This window comes from Bos javanicus, chromosome 23 (genome assembly GCF_032452875.1).
Source record: "Bos javanicus breed banteng chromosome 23, ARS-OSU_banteng_1.0, whole genome shotgun sequence".
In the NCBI taxonomy this organism is placed as follows: domain Eukaryota; kingdom Metazoa; phylum Chordata; class Mammalia; order Artiodactyla; family Bovidae; genus Bos; species Bos javanicus.
In genome coordinates this window covers 26,094,037-26,116,844 of record NC_083890.1, presented here as the reverse complement: position 1 = coordinate 26,116,844, position 22,808 = coordinate 26,094,037, and the positions used below count along the sequence as shown (strand labels likewise).

The following is a 22,808-nucleotide window of genomic DNA, read 5'->3' as shown; positions in this document are numbered from 1 at the left end:
GTATGCATGAAACTAAAGAAGTGAGGCAAATAATGGCAAAGGATCTATAATATTTATAGGACTTCTATAGGACTGGAGGCATTCAAGTTTAGAATAGCTGGAGTGAAGAGTTTTTGGTGAATATATGTGCACTGAGAAAACACCAAATATGGGCAAATCTGGAGGGAGGGGCAAATGGGTATGACTGCTTAATGGTGATGGAGTTTCCTTTTGGATGAAAATATTCTGGAACTGAATACTAATGATGGTTGCACGTATTGTGAATGGAAAAAATACCGATTTCTTGGACACTTTATTCTGTTCCTTAAAACTTTAATGGATAGGGAAATTAAATACACTTTGATTACATTCCTTCCTAATCTTAATTGAATTCAGATTTGAAACATCATTTCAGCAATTACATATCTTTCTCATCTTAGTAATAACGTCTTTCCCGTTTTGCATTCTGCCATTGAGATGTCTCTCTTCAAGAAACTGTAAAATCAGAGTCTGAATAAAGCCCTGAAAACTGTCTATGGTTTTTAGTTCCCTTTTAGTTAAAACAACAACAAGAATTAGACACTCTAAAATGACTAAAATGTATTTTGTATGTATTTTACCACAATTGGAAAAATTTTAAAGCTAAATAAAATAAGTGTGAATACACTTGTGAAAGAATAATATTACATGCTAGAATATTACAGTACATAACTTCAAATATAAATTTGAGTTTAAGTATGGGAAAAAAAAAAAAAAAGCCACGATCCAAAACAGAAAATTCCAGAATGTCACAGATGAATAATCTTCAAAGGACAATGAAAACCGTGATGTCTGCCTTCTTAGAAAGTGCAATCTGTCATTCGGAGATGTCCCTCAATCTCACTTCAGAAGACTTTAAGACTTTTTCCAAATCTTTATTTTTTCACAATTCCTTCTTCTCCTATGTGTGGCTTCTCTGTTTTAATTCACTGTGATTTAAAATATTTTTTTATTTCCATTGCATTTTATTGCTTGTGTTGTACATATTGCTTCTGTTTATTTTGTAAGTATTAATTTTAAATTGTGTGCTTTTGCACTCTAAAACTAAAATTGACATTTTCATATACATGACACGTAACACATTTTCCTCTTGGACTAGTATTTCTGAAAAATTTCCTCACTCCACACTCTCAATTAACTTTCTGAGAAAGTTTGATGCAGAAATTACACACTTTATGGGATTTTCAAGATTATATCTTAGTGATCAGGTTTTCCTCCTTACATTTAGCTGTATTTTCTCTTCTTTATTTTAACTGTATTTTTTGTTTTCTCAGTCCCATTGGGATAATTGTTACCCTTCTAGAGACACAAATCAAATACTTGATTGTTCCCTGCGCTTCCTCCTCTAGGCTAAGTTGCATTTTCCATTGGATTTTCTAAAGGTCTTTTGTTGTCAGATATCAGATTGTGATCAGCCAGCAGGATATTAGAGAGCTTGGGATATGACAGCTCACAGAAAGGATAAGTCTCCAGGTCAGATATGACACCAGAGTAAGGTTAAATCCTCTTGATTAGGTAAGTGAGTGAGTGGGCCAGTCCCCTTCTAGTAGTTGGTGAAAAGAGAAAAGAACTGGGACTTAGAATATAACCCTGGTTTCCAGAATCCACGGTAATTGTTCTCCTTGGAGGTGCTGCTGAGACTCCTTTGGGTGCAGGAAAGATTCAGAAGAACCTACACTAGGAGACCAAAGAAAGAAGCGGGTGCAGAATTTCAGATAAGAATATTGGGGGAAAGTATAGATAAGGCTTCCCAGGTGGCACAGTGCTAAAATTTACAACTGAGCACTCACGCACCATAAATAGGGCACTTGTTCAAGTTATCAAAGGAGAGGCCTCCAGAGGTGTAGTCAAGGGAGATTCTAACGCCCTAGAGACATCTTCAGGCAGTGGAGGCCTAGAGGAGAGGAAATGGCCCAGTACTCATTTCCATAGCAACCCCTTATCCCAACTCATTCTCAGATAATAGACACAACTTCTTCAGGACGCTGTCCTTGGCAACACTCAAGGCCTATCCTGTCCTATCCCTAACCTCCGCCTCTCAGTACCACCCTCCTGAGACGAGCCCCTCCCATCCCAGCTTGCGAAGGAGGCCGTCAAATTGTTGCGGGACATCTGGCTGCATGACTGTCTATAGGCCACAAGCTTGTTTCCCTCAGAAAGGATTCGTTCTGGGTGAGCTGTTTTTGAATCCAATGTCTCATTCACTGCAAGGAAAGAAAATCCATTCTGATAATAACCAACATAGGAATATTTTAAAATATTAATTTCATGATATTAACATCCAAACCGGGGAAAAATGTACGACGACTTAAGAAATTTAAAGTGGAAGAACTTTCTAGGGCTCACAAAATCACCAGTATATGAGAAGCCCTTCCTTCAGAGCAAGGAAAACTGATAAGTAAATCACCGTATTTTAATGATCTCAGTGAAATCAGTTCATGCTGACAGAATCCAGTTAAGTCTCAGCTTCAGAGCAAGGATGTCTATGCCATTTTTTTTCTTCCTCTTCCTCCACTAGATCACCTGGGAATGTGCACTGGGAGATTAAATTATTATCTTTTATTCCTTTTGCTTCTGTTATTACTGTAAATTGATCTCATTCAACACTGATCCTCAATTACACACGTGTAACCTGTGGACTCTCATGTTTCATTAATTACTGAATATCCACTGGATGCCTTTCTGCTTCAGTGTCTGCTGAAAAGGTTCCCACCGCAAAGCCTGTTCCATGCTGTTTCTGTTCTCTTAACTCACCTTTTCTGCAGCTTTTCCTCCAGATCAAGCCTACAACTCCAACAAGAAGAAGAAGAAGCAATCCCCAAATCAGCAGTATGTTCCATGAATAAATCATCCTGGACTCTGAAATGGAAGCCCCAGAACCACATTAAATCCTGAAACTGGGAGAATTTCAGGATTGTTCTCATCTGAGCGGCTCCTAGGCTGCAGAGAAGGATGAGAATTGGCCCTGTCCAGAAGAAAGTTGGTCAGTTGCTCCCTGCTCTGCACAAGCTGAGGAGAGACTAGAGGTTCATGCTAGCTTTCCCATTAGCCCCTCTCAGAAACACACACATTTCTCCCCTTTCTCTTTTCCAACTCTATCATCACCACAAACACTGGAACAGCAAGAGTGGCAAAAAGATAAATTCACCGAATCTGCAGCCATGAAAATGGTGCTATGGAAAATTAATTTCTAATCTGGAAGAAAACCTGTCATGAGGGGCAGGGGGAAGGGATGTCAATGTTTTTGCATTGAAAAGATACAGTGATGATAGAGTCAATTCTTGAAATTTAGTAGCTGATGATATAACCATATAACCTTATGGCTTTAGAGGGGGATTTCAGGGAGAAGCTCAAAAGAGTAGAATCTATAGACGTCTTGAAGACCAGCTTTGCAAGAGATAGCAATAGACTTCATCAGAAAAGGAAAAAAAAAAAAAAACAGAAAAGCAGTAAAATGAGTAAGTCTCGGTTGGTCTTCATATTTAATTCACAAAGCTGAGAGGAGCACATGGAATCACTAACCTGAAGCATAAAAAGTTGTTTTTTTCTCCTCGCCGAGAAGGGGGCTGCTGATGGAGCAGGTCACATTTACAACAGAGCTGTTTGTGATCAGTAGAAATGACTCCACTTGAAATAGCCCCTGTCTGCCTTGAGTCAGGTCCTGGGAAAATGATGGTATTGTGTTTCCTTCCATGTCCCTCCATTGCACTTGGGGCTGTGGGAATCAGCCTTCTGAAGTGCACTTTAGCTTTACTTTTCCATCCTTTGGTCCCTCCATGGAGATTTGAGGGGAAGAACCCAGACCTGGGAATAAAGATCAAGGAAGGCAACTGAGAGCCTCTGCAAGTGGTTACATAGTCAGTGATTTCACTGCAAGGGGAGAGAGGGGTTCAGAGGCTTGGAGCAGAAAGCGAAGCTTACAGGGGTAAGCAAAGTTTATACGCCACTTAGGAATGAGACTAGCTGGAGCCTTTGTTTCCTTTTGTTTGCATATTTTTATGTTTTGTATTCCTAAAATCATTCTGGGAAAGATTAAAGGATGCAATAAATTTCGAATCCAATTTTTATTCTTCTATACCCCAAAAATTAACTCTGATAAGGTCATGAATCAACATGGCCAGAAAAATGGATAAGAGAATATTCTCAAAGAACAAAATCTTATAAATACATGTTTCCAATGGCAGAAAATTATGAAGTTCATTAAACTTGTTAACTTGTGCTCCCATGGAAGTTTTCTAAACATATTTATTAATTTGTATACACCACCCGTGGGAGAAACAGATTATCTGTGAGTTAGGCAATGTCCTCAATGGCAGTTGCCAACCTTAGAAAAATCAGTTTTCACCCACAAACATAGACAGAGGGAAATCATGATGCAAGGGGTGATCTTGTCCCTCCTCCGTCCCTGCCAATACTGTCGACATTTTTATTTTTTTCCTATATGGTAGATTTGTTGGGTTGGCCAAAATGTTTATTTTTTCTGTTTTTCTGTTAAGACATGATGGAAAAACTTGAGTGAACTTCTGGCCAACCCAACAGTTTAACCTTCAAATTACCTTATTTCCTAATAACTACATCTTTCCCAATATTTTAGTAACACACTGAAATAATGAGTCCTGTGTCGTTACGGAGTAAGAATCTCGCATTTCACTAGAGGTATGGCCACTTTATGGAGATCCTGGGAAGGATACAAATTCTACACACAAAGAATTAGGTCTGGTCCATTTGAGTTTGTGGACGTTATGTATCTATGATAGCTCCAGCATGTGGGAGAATTTACTGTACATTTGATGAGTGAATGGACATTAAGAAAATTTCAGGTGCTAGAGAAATTTTCCAGGATCCAGCAAGTTAAAAGCAGTAGGAACAGACATTGAATTCAGAACATCTGTCTAGAATCCTTACCTATGATCTTCAGATCCAAATCGGCCTCTTGGTAGACCCCATCTTTTTCAAAAAGGCACCAGTACTTCCCATCATCTGAAGTCCTGGCATCATTTATCTGCAGGGTCAGCCTCCCCTCACTGATAGCATCACTCAGCAGCGCAGTCCTCCCCCGATACTCTGCCATCTGCTCTCCAGCCACACGGGCCCCATCTGTATAGACGTAAACAGCATAACAGGATGACAGTCATGTCCCCCAGGATGACAGTGGGATCGGACCCACTGCACCTCCATGCTCTGTGCATCAGTCTTTGGGGCCAGGGAGCAGGTTAACTGTATGTCTTCTCCCACTCTAACAAGGATGGGCTGGGAAGGTCCAATCACTTTTAAGGAAGCTGTTAAATACAGCAGACAAAACACAATGCAAGATTCAAACTGGAGCAAAGAGTGTCATGCACAAGAACATCTCAAGTAGTGTTTAGGACCCGGGGCATCTCAGGAGGGGCCTGAGATTCAAAGTTATTCTTTACAGAGGTGGAGATTTGGTGGAATCAGGATAGAGGTTGCCTGTGCAAGGTAGAACCATCCCATGGTTCCATCTGAAGATTATCACTAATTAAACCCACACCTGCAGCCCTTTCCTATAATCTCATTCAGTGTATAGACCCATAAGAAAATAATTTTGCAATTAAAATCAAATTAACATTTTATCATTTCAAATTTGCATGACCTTAAACTACTTCTTAATCTGTGTATGTCTCAGTTTCTTATACTACAAGACATATATGTCACTATCAAAATAAAAAGGTTTGCCTGGAGTTAAGCCTTCCCTGATAGCTCAGTTGGTAAAGAATCCTCCTGCAGTGGAGGAGACCCCAGTTCAATTCCTGGGTTAGGAAGATCCCCTGGAGAAGGAATAGGCTACCCACTCCAGTATTCTTGGACATCCCTTGTGGCTCAGCTGGTAAAGAATTCACCTGCAATTTGCAAGACCTGGGTTTGATCCCTGGGTTGGGAAGATCCACTGAAGAAGAGAATGGCTACCCACTCCAGTATTCTGGCCTAGAGAATTCCATGGACTGTATAGTCCATGAGGTTACAAAGAGTCGGATGTGACTGAGCAACTTTCACTTTCAAAAAAAGTAATCCATATATAAAGGATTACAATGATAGCAATGCAGTGTGAGTGAGGCAAGAGATTCAAGATCTGAGGTTATTGGAGCCAATCCCATTATAGACCTTGATAATGGCAACGAAATGAAAATGAGGTGGCTTTTTAGTAATGAAGTATGAAGAAACACCTCTAGCTTGTTTTATAATACCTTATAAGTCAGATCCAGTCATCATATTTCAGTGCCCCAAGGTCCCACATATGTGAGCCTCTAAACACACACTAGTCAGTGTTCTTGGGTGATTTTGGAAAATGTTATAATGATCTTATAATGTTATTTTTGCCTAGAATCTTGCCCAGTATTCTTGCCTGAAAAATCCCATGGACAGAGGAGCCTGGTGGGCCACAGTCCATGGGGCTTCAAAGAGTTGGACACTACTTAGCAACTAAACAACAAAAAGATAATTTATAATAGAAATCCAGGCATAAAAGTGTCACTTGTTTGCTTGAGGAATAAATGATAAAAAGCAAAATGTCCTCATTATGTATTTCATAGGTAATCTTCTAGGTACTTCTCTAGAAACATAATTCTAATTTTCAGATTATTCTGTTCTATTCTTGATAAAATTTGTCTCCCAGTTATTTCCAGCATGTTGTTTGCTTTGTTTTGCAATTTTACCTAAAACATATTATTTCTACTTTATATGTACCTGTTAAAATCTAAACACAAATGTAGGAGTCAGGAGAAAAAAGAGCTAAGAGTTTGCTGCTATTTCTCCATCCATGTGTCTTAGGGTAATAAAGCAGACTATTTCCTCCTCTCTGTTATCTATATGAGGTTTTTTTTTTCTTTTCTCCTATCCATGAGCTGTGGTACATATCAAGTCTCAAACTAGATTGCCCTACCAGAGATTGATAATTAAGAGCTAAAATTGATTATTTCCCAACTGTAAAATGATGATAAATCTATTCACCTTTTAAATTATTGGAAGAAAAGAAAAATAATTCCCAAAACTCATGCTGGGCATGTGATTATCATTTCAAAAAATTTGTTATTATTTTTATAACGAATAACATTTGCCAGAGTAGGAGCTAGGATTTCAGTTTCAGGACTTCTATAGAAATCTTGGTTTGCCAGCAGCCTCTGAGCTCTAAGTCACAAGCTCTAACAACACAGTGGCAGCTTTGAACTCCCTGGTCTCCTCTCTATTACCAGCTCATCCTCAAGGCTCCTGAGGGCAGAGCCAAGGGAAGTTCTGGTCTTTTCATCTTATTTACCTTTGGTCCCAGAAGGCATGCACCACTTAGAAACAACAGGACATCAGACTGCACTTTGTGTGCTGGGTCTCCAAGGAGCATGTCATTTTGATTCAAATAACTCAGAGAAATGAGAGGATCTTCCTAAGGGACAGACATGTAGGCCAGCCTGCCCAACACTGGCTGGGTTTTCTGAGCTGTAACTGACAAGCTCTGCCAGTCAAGCTTTCTGTCCGCCCCAGGAGGGAAGGGATTTCAGTTGGAGGGTAAGGCTTATCAGGGCACAGTCTACAGAGTTATCTTATCTCCTCAGTCTACAGAGTTACCTTTGACTGTTCCAAGGCCCTTCTCTTTATCTTTATGGCCCAAAGGGGTCCAAAGTATCACACCAGACTCTGGCAGAGACGAGGGTGTGCTCTCCACCTTAATTTTCCTTGAAAACTCCTGTATGGGCTGAGAAGTGTGCTTAAACTAATGTAACGTGCACACAGGCACTCACACACACCTTCACACATATTCCTATAGCTGATGACTTAAAGGAGAGCAGAGTATCGATGGAAGGAGAAAATGGTAGGTAGCAGGTAGGTAGCAGATGTCTTTATGGGTTCAGAGAAGAGGTCACAGAAAGGAGGAAACGGGGGGAAGATACAAGACATCAAAGGAGAAACTGAAAGAGGCTTAAAAATCCGTTGGTTATTGTTTAAACCACTTATCTTAGGGACCATAAAATAATACTTGCAGTCCAACTAGTAAGTAAAGAAAAAGAGGAAAATGACCACCTGGAGCACAGGGTCCCAGGCTGCATCCAGGAAAGTCACAGCTTCCTCCCAACAGTGATGAGGTCAGGCCCCCAGGGGTGAAGAGCAGGTGCAGAAACCATAGCAGGGCGAGAGGGTGCAGGCGTGGAGGGGTGAGGACCTCCAGTATCACGACAGCACTGCTTACTCACGCCAGAAACTCACACCAGCGGTCCCGTGCCGTCCCCTACACACTCCCCCTCCTCCCGCCCAGTGGGGCAGAGCTTCCGTCTGCACCCGTTTTAGGCATCCGTCTGGGGCTCACGGGGGTCCCCACGGACACGGAAGGTGGCAGGTTACGCAGTGTGAAGGTGCCTCGGGAGACTGCGCTTTGCTGGCCCCTCCAGTACTAAGGTGAGACTTGGGAGGATCACGCCCCAGGTTCTCATCTGGGTCACGAGGTGTCGCCTTCGCTGTGTGTGCTTTGTCCAGGGAGCATCGCCTTCCTCAGGGGTGGAGGGAGGGCAGAGGCTCATGTACACTCATGCACACCAACCATCTCTGTTTACCCAGCTCTGTTTGGAGTTTTTCTGGAAAAAGAATGAGAATAACATATCAAGGAATTTGTTCTAAAAGAAAGTAGAGAGAATATTCCCTCCCCCTCCCCAAAAATGCAAGGTCTACATTTTCTCGAAACAGTTGATTCATAAGAAAGAAATAAAATGTAGAAAAATAATGACATTTTTTTTTCGCCTGGTGGTCCAGCTATTTTTCCCTTTCTCTGCATAACAAAAATGTTCTCAATTCTACCACCCCATGATTCTGCTTGTTTCTGCTTATATTTAACATATTTAACTATTTTATTGAAACAATAATATTCTTTTTAATAAATGCAGGCCCCTTGGGACAAAGAGCAGGTGCAGAAATCATAGCAGGGTGAGAGGGTGCAGCTGGTGGGTGAGGCCAGTTATCACAATGGCACTGCTTATTCACACTAGAAACTCACACTAGCTGTCTTGTGCCTTCCCCTAGATACTCCCTCTCCATTCCATATATATGAAAAGTGTATTTTTATACCTTTATAATATGTGGACAAAGACAATTATCACCCATAATCACAAACTGAGAGGTATATTAATATATGCTTTGCAATTATAATACATATACATAGACTCCTTTTAACAGCAACATATAACATTTAACTTTTTCCCTATAACCATTTATGTAAATAGCTATGTACTTACATCTTTATATCTAAATGTAGAGGGTGTCCCAAAAGTCTTAGTGCAATTTTAAGTTATTTAAAGCCAATAATCTTTTAAATACTGTTTTTCATCAATGCTATAATGTATAGTAACATAAGACACTTAATGCTCCACTGTTGTATCAGATTTCTGGCTGCTATTTTTGCTGCTATTTATAAATGAGGCTATAATAAAGATGCATTACTGTGTAAATAGTTGTCTCCATCTCTGATTATCTTCAGATGATAAGTTCCTAGATGTAACTGGCAAAAATACAGCACGAGAAAACATTTCAGTTGAATGAATAGTTGTATTTCCTTCACAATGTAACACATACTTGTGAGAAAAGAAAAGTAATAAAGAAGCAAAGGCAGAATCCAAAAATAAATGGAATGCCATTAACAATATAGCTATATAGTGTATGTATATCTCCAGCCATAAATGTTTTATAGTTTTTAATGCATATTGGTGCTTCTCTCATGGCTCAGATGGTAAAGAATCCACCTGCAATGCAGGGGACTCGGGGTCAGGAAGATCTCCTGAAGAAGGAAAATGGCAACCCACTCCAGTATTCTTGTCTGGAGAATTCCATGGACAGAGGAGCTTGGAGGGCTACAGTCCATGGGGTTGTAAAGAGTCAGACATGACTGAGCAACTAACACACACACACACACACACACAATGCATATTACTAAATATTAGATATTCTTCTTGATTAAAAAATAGTAGGTGCTACAGAACAGTCCCTTCAACCTTTCCTACTAATGGGAGCATCTTGATCCTAGATGTAGAGCACTGACCTGGGATGGAGACGTCTGAGCCCTTCTTCTCGGCGAGTGAGGGGTTGTGGATGAAGCAGGACACAGCCTCTGTAGAGGCATCCCTGACCACAAGAGTGCTTTCTACATAGAACAAGCCATCTTCATCTTGGAAGTTATAATCAGAGAAAGTCAGGACTTTTCTCCCTTGATGTCTTGCCAGGAAAACTGAGGTTCCGGGAACCAGCCCTTTGCAGTGCACACAAGCTGGAGTCCACTTTCCACAGATCCGTCCATGTGAATGTAAGGGTCAGACCCCAGACCTGTGGTAGAAAGACACAGCCCTGAGTCCCTGAGCCCATGGAGGCACAAATCACAGAGCTGGGAGTCCAGTGACCTTGCTCATAGGGAGAGAGCAGAACTTCAAGGCTCTGGGAAGCAAAAGGTGGCCCAAAGTCCTCTCGCCTTCAAACTGGAACTCACATACACTTTATACCTTAGTCTGGATCTTTAAATTCTAGCATATGAGCAGTATTTTCATTCAGACTCAGACAGGAAAATAAGAGTTACATAATGACATTTTGCTTCTGTCTCTAGCACTGCAAACTAAGATTTGTTACAATTTATTCATGAACTCCCTTGTGCCACAGACTTGGCCTTTTTCATAATATTATTGTGTCAGGCACTTGGACATGTTGGATGATATCTTGACTCCAATTTAAATAGAATATTTACTGTAAAGTGAGATCTTTTCTCCAGAGAGAATATTCTTCCCATTCCTTTTGTTGGTGGTTGTGACTTGGGGAAGAAAACAGATAACCTGGGGTATGCAAAATGGGAAGTCTCATGAGGACTTTCTGTATCTAAGTATTCCATTCCATGGGAAATGTTTTTGAGAATCCGAGTTTTGTATAATCATGAAGTTCTTTCTCTATTCAACACAACTCTCAAACCCAAACAAAGGGGATTCTATTTTCCATAGATGACAATTTTGTCTCTACCACTTGCTGAGAACGGAGACCGATTTTCTTCACCCAGAGCCTTAGAAATGCATGGTTTCTTTTCAGATGTCCCTGAAAGTGAAATGCCTTGGTACGGGCCCTCCCAACTCCATATCTCAGAAGTTTGTGGATTCTTTTCATCCATCTTGAGTCAACTTGAACTTAATAACAGTAATAATCACACATAGGTGTTGAGAAAAAGAAGGTGTTGGAGATCAACCTCGTAGGGGAGCAAAGAAGAGAGCAGCATCAGCTAAAGAGGTTAAATTCTACTTAGAACAATTTTCCTGATAAGGTAAATGGATTTGCCTAATTTTTTCTTCTGGGCTTCCCTGGCGGCTCAGTGGTAAAGGTAAATCTGCCTGCCAATACAGGAGATGTGGGTTCAATGCCTAGGCTGGGAAGATCCCCTGGAGAAGGAAATGGCAACCCGCTCCAGTATTCTTGTCTGGGAAATCCCATGGGCAGAGGAACCTAGCAAGCTACAGTCCACGAGGTCACAAAAGAGTCACACACAACTTAGTGACTAAATGACAACAGCAATTTTCTCTTTAGCACATGAAGTAGTTACTCCTGCCAGGGAACCATATGATCAATTACTTTCAGATATTTGTTTTTCCACAGAGCGATCCTTTCTTACAGTGCAATTTATTTCTTCCAACCCCTTCCTACTTTGCTAACACAAAAGCATCATGCAGATCCTTGCCACTCACAATGGGTATGTCTCCAAATCGTCTGTGAGCCCCAATTTCACTGAACACTAGTATCCATGATCTCCATAAAAGCATAATGCCTACAGAACCACTTGCCTCCAAATGAATCAGAAGACTGGACATCAGCAATTGCCTCCATGACTAAAAGAGAATTGTTCAACTGGAAATGAGCTTAATGCAAGTTAATATACTTCCTCTTCTGAGAGCCTGTGTCTTTCCCCAGATACTCACTGGCTACTTGGAGTAGCAGGCTTGTTTCTGCAAGGTAGTTGTCATCTTTGACACGGCACCAGTACTGCCCATGATCGGATGGCCAGAGGCTGTGAATCTTTAGAGCCACGCTTCCCTCATTGATGCCATCTTCTATCCACTCTACCCAGCCTCTGTACTCCTCCATCTGTATCTCCATTACCTCATCTCCATCCCGATACAAAAACACAGGAGTTCTGGGCTCCGAGCAGTACCACCTCACCTCCATGTGCATTGCCGTCCTCTTGGGAAGGAGCTGACAGGTGAGGAGGGCATCTTCCCCAACCATGTCCAGGATAGGATGGACAGAACCCATCACTCTAAAGTCATCTACAAAAGAGTGACACAGAGGAATCGGGAGATGCCACCTGGAGGAGCAATACGATTGCTTTGGGATGTCTACTCTATCAAAACAGAGGCACCTGGATGAGGGAAGGTTTTATTTACAATGTTTTAAAGAAATCCAGCATTATGTTATGTATGTTTGGTGGTTACAGAGACAATCTTGTGTACTGAAAATAGCATGTAGTTCAAAAACCTGAGTATGAGTGCTGAATCAATCACTTACCAGCTGTGTGATTTGGAGAGAAACCCATTATTCTCGAGAAATTGATTTGCAATCTCAATTTCTTCATCTTTAAGATTAACAACTACCACCTCTACATTCCTTTTATTCTCAAATAAGTTAAAGTGTAAACTGATTTTCTAATTGAAAACTTTATTAGTTAGTGGCTTATTTTATATTTTACAGTGATTTATTTTATAGTTAGTAATTTCACAGAGGATGAGACAGTTGGATGGTATCACTCACTCAATGGACATGAGTTTGAGCAAACTCAGGGAGATAGTGGAGGACAGGGAAGCCTGGCATGTTGCAGCTCAGGAGGATGAAAAGAGTCAGACACAACTTAGCGACTGAACAATAACAATTTCACTTTAGTGACTGACATTGTAATCACTTTTCCTAAATTTTAGGTAATAGATTTATTCAATAGATTTTTCGGCTTTTCAGAATTGTTCTTGTCTTGTCCTAAGTAATGAACTGGATTTGTTTTGTTTTGTTTTTCTCTGAAACAGGCAAGATTCCAATTACTAGGGCTATGTAAAATATAGCTTTTGCAAGGATATTTTTGGCAAATTAAAGGCAATGATTAGTATAAAGAGTTCGATAAAATTTTAAGTCATGTTTGACTTGTTATCTACAAATTGAAGAGATGTTTCATAATTCTCTATGTTCCTATGCTTCCTAATTTCATGTCATGTGTATTATGTTTTTTTCTCATCCTAAAAAATTCCAGGGCCAGTTGCACTTTCTCTGTGCAGATCCAAAACTCCTAAGAAGGAACTTCATCTTGTTGAGTTGTTGTTCAGCATCAAGTCAATGGTGCTCACTGTGGAACATAGGTGGATATCTGCTGGTATTCTGTGTTGATGAAATCTGAACATAACACTAGAATGCAAGTTGTGCCATCTGGGTGAATTTTACAGCTTAGGAAAGTGCATCACTAGAGAGGAAGGTAGCCTCACTACATCATATAGCTCCTGGAAGCCTCTGTCTGCTGCTGCTGCTAAGTCACGTCAGTCGTGTCCGACTCTGTGCAACCCCATAGACAGCAGCCCAACAGGCTCCTCTGTCCCTGGGATTCTCCAGACAAGAACACTGGAGTGGGTTGCCATTTCCTTCTCCAATCATGAAAGTGAAAAGTGATTCCGATGTCCTGTGCCATGCTTTTTTTCTACCTTGTCATCCTGCATTTTACTGGGGGTTCTGATGCTACCCACTGACTTTGACTTTTCACAATCTCTTTTCAAGTTACAATACTTCAACCCAGAAAATTCAGCTACTGAGATTTCCAAGCCCATTTCTTGAAACTCTCCTTCAAGTTTATTTCCATGTATTTTTACACTGTTTAATTTACGGTAAGAAGCAGCCCCCTTTCTTGCCCTGCAAGAGTTATCCTGAATAGAAGCAGGAGAATGAATGACTCACCGTGTTCCAGGTGCTGATTCAAGTGTTTTTCATGTACAGCCTCATTTAATCTTAAAGCCCATGTGAGCCTATGAAATACAGTTAGGTTGCCGAGGTCCAGCCCCGGCTGATCCAGGGTATTCGAAGGGGAGATAGCGTCGATGACTATTTAAATATTTGCCAAAGATATAAAGAGTGATAGAATGAGGATAGCTCAGTAGGAAAATTCAGTGGAGAAAAGAGGCTGAGTAGCTTGGTTTATGCGGAAAATCAATATAACCTGTGACACCAGGTTAGCTCTGACCACGGAGGCCGCAGGCGCCCTCTCAAATAGCGAAAGGTGCCCCACCTTAGACACCTTCTCAAGTGGGTCTTAGAAGTCCAGGCAAATAAATGGTCGTGGAGGACCTCGGTGCTCCAGATGGAATCTTCAGCCGGAATGTGAAAAGAAAGAATGACATGGGGAGACCAAGCTTTGGTGAGCAAGGCCCGTAGCTTTATTTTCAACCGGGGCTTTTATACCCTAAGTTACACATAGAGGATAATAGGGGATGTGAAATCATGCAAAGTCAGCAGTCTTTGATCCTTATCAAAAACCAGGGTTTCTTTCCTGCAAATTTATCATATACAAATGGTTTAGGTGATTTACATCATCTTCTGGCCAGAAGGCCTATTAACATTTTATGACTCTTGACAAAGGTTTGTCAACCGTAAGACTTATTTTCTCTGAGAGTAATTATTTTAAGGTTGGGCACCGTCCTCGAAAAGTGTTAGATAAAGTTGCATTCCTATAGGGCAGAGGTGCAGTGGGTTTACAACAAAGGAAATAATTTATTACCTTAAGGGTCTAAAGTTGCTAACACCAAGGCCACTACTTATTTTTTCTACATACCAACTATATTAATCAATACACATTCAAGGATACAATACAGGGGATGTGGAAACTTGGCAGCAAGCATTGTCTCATCAATGAAATCTTTTACTAGTTTTATTCTGACAGTTTCTAACTCTCTGAGAGGCTCTAAGCTATTTGAATATCTTAAGCTTCCCATGCCTCTCGAGGCTGGGAGACTGTAAACAATCGTATGCATAGCTGTAGGAGTCCAGGTAAACTTGTCAGGCGAGTTAGAGAGCTATCTGAGGGGTTTGGATTTAAACACTCCTAATGCCCAGGAACTTTATTAATTGGAGCTGTAAGTTAACTCTTTGTCAGAGAGAGTGAGATGGTGGTGGGGGACAACCCCCAGTAAAGTCAGAGGTGAAAGCACAAAGCAATAAAGTAGGCAGATTCTGGTTTTTGGGGGGTAGATGCTCGAGAATATCCAGCGGGACTCCTGAGGCTCGATCCCACCTTTGCATATGCCGAGCCTCCTTCCTATGACCTTTGCCATGAGTGGAGTGCCTCTCATCAGCTCCCGGCATCAGGTTGTTATTCTTATCTTAAGGATGAGAAAACTAAGGCAGAAGGTATTCAAGTAACTTTCCAAACATAACACAGCTGGAAGAGAAAGAGGTCTTTGTGGAACACAAGAGCTTTGACCCCTGGATCCCCACTCTTAATGTTATACTAGCTCTTTTGAATTTGGAAGTTGTCACCCAGACTGTATCTTTGAGACACTGGAATATATGATAAAGGGAAGAAGAGCATCCTACCTGATTGCTTCATGCTGAGAAGCATAAAGAAGAAGGAGGCAAACACACCAGACAGGCTGTATCCAGGAAGCTCCCTGGATAAACACAAGAGAAAATACAACTGTACCTAAGTGTGGCTGTAATACACAAGCGCTTCTGTGGTTTCCAGTGGTTATGGAGACATAACAGGGAAGCAACATCAACATCTTCCACAATCAAATGATGAAATGGGCTTGGCTCCCTTTCTCTGCTTTTATCCATCATTTCCAACCTCTTACTTACACTGTTGTACTTTATGCTATTTGGGGCACTGAAGGTAGATTTCTGATTGAAATGAAAAGATCTTTGGGGCTAAACAGACAATGATGCTTTGATTACAAAAAGTCTCCTTAGGTCCATCTATTCTGAGCATGCAGAATTAGAGAGCATTCAGTTACTTTTTCTCACCGCTCCCCTTTCAGTCTGTCCTGCAAAGTCCTTCATCTCTACAGTCTCCTGGATGTAAAGGAAAGAGCAAGAAGGCATCATAAGCAGGACTCTATCACCAGGAGAACACAGGGGCAAGGGGATGCCTTGGAAAGTAAAGAAAATAACAGTGGAAACGGTGATACAGAAGAAGATGACCAAGGAAATGATCTTGAATAACCTTTCAGTATCATCTTTCTGTATCATCTTGAAGACACATAGAAATGAGTAAAAGAAAAAGCCTAATTGGTAGAGATGGGCAAACTCAACATGCCCAATGTAACCAACAACATAAAAATACTTCCACACAGTTAAAATATTTTAAAACTACCAAGATTAAAATGCTAGATTTAGTTTTGGGAAAAGAAACACTCAGGGTGAAAGGTATCTAAGATTTTAGTCTATCAGCTGTGTTAAGAATCTTATGGAAAGAAAAACTTCACACCAAATATAAGAACTTGCACAAGGGCAATAAGTTATTGCTTTTCCCCTCCCCCCAAAACTAATACCAATACGATTTTATAGAGCAGGAGGAAAAATCAACACTCATCTGAAATGGAGATGATGAACCAAATGGTCCAGGAGATTGTGTTTTCTGTATTATGACTGTTTACGTTCTAAAGTGATACACTGTTGTTGTTTGTTGTTGTATCCAACTCTTTTGTGACCCCATGGACTGTAGCCTGCCCATGGGATTTTCCAGACAAAAGTACTGGAGTGGGTTGCCATTTCCTTCTCCAGGGGATCTTCCCAACCCAGGGATTGGAACCTGTGTCCTGTGTCTCCTCCATTGCAGGTGGATTCTTTATCTCTGAACCACCAAGGAATCCCCTTTCATAGAAAATATCTCCAGGAAATGTGATACAAGCCCAGCCACAAAACCACAATACCTGAAAGAGTGGTCAAATATTTTCGGAAAATGAGCCTGAGGGTTAGAAGACAGCATGGAACAGTAGTAGTTTGCTGCTTGAAAAGGATCAGTCACGTCCCCTCAGCTGGAAGGAAATTACCATCTTGACTTCTTAACTCCTTCTCAGAAACATGTTGTTCCAACAAGTAAAAGCTAAGAAAACCTGCAAAGTCCATGCCAAAGTACCATCACTCACTGAGGCAGACTAAGAAGGACCCACACTTGCTACAAATCAGTTGGTAAGTTTATGTTCCTTTAGACTCTTTATGGAAAGCAGAGAGAAAACTGGCAAAAGTACTCTAGGAAAAAGCTGTCCAAACCAGGAAGCTTTCAAAGAAAGCTGTGAAAATGCATATTAACCTTCAATGAGGCTCAGAAAGAGACTGGTGAGAGAGTATAAACAGGGAGAATAAATGCCTAAATGTATGCCTTGAAAATGTAATATGATGAAGTGCTTAACTAGGGATGTGTCCTAGGAGATAAACAGGATGGAATACTGTGCTTTCAACTTAATAGTCTTCATCTCATCAACTTTTTAGTAAGCATATAACAAGTGTCTGAAAAACAGAGAAAACTAATATATATATGGGAAAGAAATTATGTGGAACGGGAAAAGGAGGAATTGAAATGGGCTTTTGAAGGGATACTAAATGGAGAAAACTTTCTCTGAGGAGGTAAATGCTCCACAGAGAACATTTAGGAAGTAACTAAAATTTGAAGACATAAGACAGACATTTAAGAGAAGGGCAAGACAAAGAAACATATGGATTAAGTGATTGGGAGTGGTTAGGCCTCAAGAAATTATTTATGTAAAAGTGGACTATAGCAATGTTTTTGGAGTACTTATCATTGCTTTTCTGGAGTTCTTCAGAAAAATAAAATGGAAAGTTTAAGGTCAATATCATGCAAATGGAAGATCAAGAAATAAAATTCATGAAAAATACATATTTAGAATTATAACTAGCAGTGCACATACAAACACACACAAACACACATACAGACACATACAGTGGTCTATAGATGAGAGCTCATTTTTTAAAAATTATAGTATTTTCCTTAAAGACAATAGGGATAAAAATAGAAGTATTGTCTTAATTGAGGAAAATTATTTAAAACGTAGTTCTAAAGTTTACCATTTTGAAATATTCTCTGTTGACAATACTAGTGTTAAAATTCAGTTTGCTAGATCTACCAATTCTTTGGCTATTAATTATAGGTGGGGTTAAACTGATTATTGTTTAACACCTAAAATGCATTAAGAAGCCATGAACATTGTTTAACATCTTGAACCAGTGTTGTTAAAAAAAAAAAAAGAAAAGAAATGCAGAATTTGTATCCTGGATGATTTATCCATATGTTTTTCAACAAATGAATACATGAACTGCTGTTATTAAAATTTCAATTTTAGCTTATTCCTAAGTGAAGCAAGTCTTTCCTGTTGGAGCATGAAAAGAAGGCATTTAAACACGAAATGATAGTGAAAGTGTACATCAAAAGACAGTATTTATTGGAGAACACTCATACTTCAGAAGCTTGAAATCTTTGAAACATACCAACACTAACATTTGGTTGACACAAAAGGAATGCCTGCCTAGCTTATATCAAGAAGAGAAATCACAGGTTAATGGGAAAATAGGATACAAAATGCAACATGGGTGTGTGTTCAGTTGCTTCATTCCTGTCTGACTTTGAGACTCTATGGACTGTAGCCCACCAGGCTCCTCTGTCCATGGGAAGAGAGATTCTCCAGGCAAGAATACTGAGTGGGTTGCCATGCCCAGCTTGAACATCAGGAAGTTCATGGTTCACATATTGCTGATATTCATTTTTAATTCCCATTCTCCTTCAGGAGAATGCTTCCAATAAAATGAGCTGTCATGTACTCTGTGTGTGTGTGTGTTTGTATTTGCATTGAGTACCTTATGTATGAATTTTATAATAAATAAATTTTGTTTCTTGGTATTACATTCATGATATTGACCTTAAACTTTCTGTTTTATTTTTCTGAAGAACATAGGAGAAGATATGATAAGTATTCTAAAAAAGATCTTCACGACCCAGATAATCACGATGGTGTGATCACTGACCTAGAGCCAGACATCCTGGAATGTGAAGTCAAGTGGGCCTTAGAAAGCATCACTATGAACAAAGCTAGTGGAGGTGATGGAATTCCAGTTGAGCTCTTTCAAATCCTAAAAGATGATGTTGTGAAAGTGCTGTACTCAATATGCCAGCATATTGGAAAACTCAGCAGTGGCCACAGGACTGGAAACTATGTTTGCTAGGGACAAGAAGTTGTGTTCTGTATTTTTTTCTGTTAGTAGTACAATATTGCATAGACTTTAGGAGCTTAATTCTGTATCTTAGAATCATCTTCTTCAGGGCCATGTACTTACCAGGATACAATGATGTCTTCTGCCAGCCTGAAAGTGAGCAAAATGAGATAATATTATTCCTCTTTCCTGGTCCTTCTCATAGCTTTTCCTCTCTCATCACTGGCATTCTCTAAATATTCAGTGACTTATTTACCTCTCCATCCCTTCCCTTCTTCACAATACTGTGACCATGCCTTTAACTTCAAAATGGTTGGGTCTGTGTATGTGAGTGGGAAAATATATAAAGTTAGAAGGAAAATCAAGCTAGAAGCAAGACAAGGAAGAAAAGAAAAAAAAAGATAGAAAATAAAGAAGTGATGGAAAGAAAGGTAGGTAGTTTAGGAAATGAACATAGAAAGAAAGAATAATAGACAAACTTGAAGGAATGAGAGGAGGAGGAAGGAAGGGAGAAACAGGAAGAACAGAGGTGAAAGGATAAAGAACTAAAAGAGTGAGACAAAGACGGAAAGAGTAAAGAAAGGAGCAGTAAAGGGATGGAGAGAAAGGAAGGAAAGCTTTAGAAATATCCATCAAAAATTACATTTTTTTTTCATCTCAAGGAAAAGATATCATCAATTAAGAAAGAAAATGAGTTAATTCATTTTTACAGACTCTCTTCCATTCATGCTTCTACGGTGAGCATATACAAGGGTATATTATGCCTGACTCTTTAGGGAAGGAGGTTTAAAGAAGGGTTAGGTATTTGATTATCTGTGGAATTCTATCCAGTGAACGAAGTTCTGAGTTACTATTCTTAAATTGAGCTTTCCTGTCATCTGAAAGGATATGTACACGTAAGACAGGGATTCTCAAAGAGATGAAGACAAAGAAAAAAAGACATGCTTTTTACAAGGGTTTATCTTAATATTACTATTATTAGTCAAGCCATTGCTCTCTTCTGAAATTGCTTTTTATGAATAAAACGTTGAATCACATGATTTTAAGTGTTAAATCAAGGCAAGCAGATAAATTATTCCTAGCATGATAGCTGCAATATGTACAGGCAGTAGGGGAATGAAAAAGATACATGAAATAAGGAGTTAAGGGGAAAGAATAAAGGAAAGCAAGGGGTTTTAGATTGTCCTCCAGCAGAGGACAGTCTTGCAAATATTTGACTACTAGAATACAATTACCAATTTTATTTTACAATTTTCCTGAAAAACAAGAGTGAAAAAGCATTTTAATATTACAGTGAAACAAACACCTAAACTTGCTTGGAAGGATGACATACAATGACTTAAATTAGCTCATTAAGGTTTTTTAAAAAAACCCTCAGTTTTCTCCAACACTTGTTTCAAAAAAGAAAGAAAATAAGAAAACATATTACATGTTAATATAGATAAATAAGTTTACAGTTAAAATTCAATAGGGAAACTATCCAATTCCTCCATGAAGGTATCCTTTTAGTCATGATAATCATCACATGCAATGCTGTCATGCTATAAATCATCTGTGCAATGGAAACTACAATTTATTCAATGTTTCCAGTGACAAATATTTGCTAAGTGCTTTATGTAATTAATTAATACTAGAAAACTAATTGTGAAATAGTGCTCCACTGATCACAAAAGAAAAATCTGAGACTCAAAGGGGTCAGTAGCATGAAGAAATTTCTGTGGGTTAATGGACAGATCAATAATTTGAAATCAGCTCTGTTTAAATGCGAAGTGAAGATGCTGTATCCCTATGTCTCCCTATCCCTATCCCTTTTGTGTCCCCATAAACCTCCACTCCTGGTCCAGCCTGCTGAGTCTTCAATCACAAAATAGAGATCAGTGGCACTCTCTGCAAGGAAGAATTTATTGTACTTTTTCAACAGGGTCCTGCATAGAAGAGGTTTTGAATTTTTCTTAGAATCAGATCAAGGGTATAGTAAGCACCAAGAGAGCTTTTTCAAATATATTCTCATTAGAATTTCATTCATTTCAGAGTCCTGAGAAGGAGTTGCTGTTAGCATCATGGGGACAATCAAAATATAACAATACATCAGATAAAGAGAAGAGGGAATAGGAAAAGTGAGTTAGCTGATAAGAGCAGTTTGTAATAAAATAAGAATGAATAAAATTCACAAAAGAGAAAATTATACATGGGAAGTAGGAGGATTGAAAAAAAGAAGATGCAAGAAAAATTACTATAAAAAGATCATATATTATAAACTGTCATTAAAGTTTACCATTTTCTCTCCTGAGTTGATCTGAAAAAATAAAAAGTAATATATAAATCATGACAATATTGTAGAATAATTAGCCTCCAATTAAAATAAATTAATTAAAAAAGAATTCTTATGAAAGAGCTAATAGGAAGATCATATTTTGTAAAGAGTCATTGAAGTTTACCATTTTCTTTCCTAAGTTGATCTGAAAAAATAAAAATAATTATATAAAAAATTTTAAGAAACAGCTAATAAGATTATATTTTATAAAGGGTCATTAAAGTTTACCATCTTCTTTCCTAGGTTGATCTGAAAAAAAACAAAAAACAAAAAAGTAACATAAAAATTCTTATGAAACATTTAACAGAAAGATCATGTTTTATGAATAATCATTAAAGTTTACCATGTTCTTTCCTAAGTTGATCTGAAAAGTAAGAAGTAATGTAAAAATCACTAAGAAATGGAAATAAACACAAAAACCTTCCAAAATCTCATCACTTGTTTTATATATAATAGATTACCCACTTTAGAGTGAAGAAACTTATATTTATTTTCTAGGTGTTGTTCTGTAAAATATACAGGGGTCACATTGCTCTTTACCAAATGATGAAGTAGAAAAAGAAATTTTAATTTATCATGACTGAACTTAAAATCCCACAAAATGGTTTCCCAAAGTCCTTTTAATGATATGGTAACATTACTGTTATCACCACCATCATCATCACCATTATGACAATTGACTTTTACTGACATACTTTCCCCATACTAGACTCTATGATACTTGTTTTAGAATTACATTTGGTCATCAGAAGTGCTCCAGATAAGTAATTACACATATGCAGAGGAGTAACTTTCATGCATTGGAGAAGAAAATGGCAACCCACTCCAGTGTTCTTGCCTGGAGAAACCCAGGGATGGGGGAGCCTGGTGGGCTGCCGTCTATGGGGTCGCACAGAGTCGGACACGACTGAAGCGACTTAGCAGCAGCAGCAGCAGAGGAGTAAAGTGAAGTTAGAGCAAAGATACATTACTTGCTGAATTCCCCACAGTTGCTTATTTTAGAATAACAATAGCAAGAGATCCAACCAGTCCATCCTAAAGGAGATCAGTCCTGGGTGTTCATTGGAAGGACTGATGCTGAAGCTGAAACTCCAATACTTTGGCCACCTCATGCGAAGATTTGACTCACTGGAAAAGACCCTAACGCTGGGAAGGATTGGGGGCAGGAGGAGAGGGGGATGACAGAGGAGGAGATGGCTGGATGGCATCACCAACTCGATGGACATGAATTTGGGTAAACTCCAGGAGTTGGTGATGGACAGGGAGGCCTGGC

The 22,808-nt window shown here is 39.3% G+C and overlaps 1 pseudogene; it reads right to left on the bottom strand.

Moving 5' to 3' along the window:
- Window positions 1-2,019: 2,019 nt before the first annotated feature.
- Window positions 2,020-22,808, bottom strand: part of LOC133237065 (butyrophilin-like protein 2) — a 36,090-nt pseudogene continuing 15,301 nt past the window's right edge.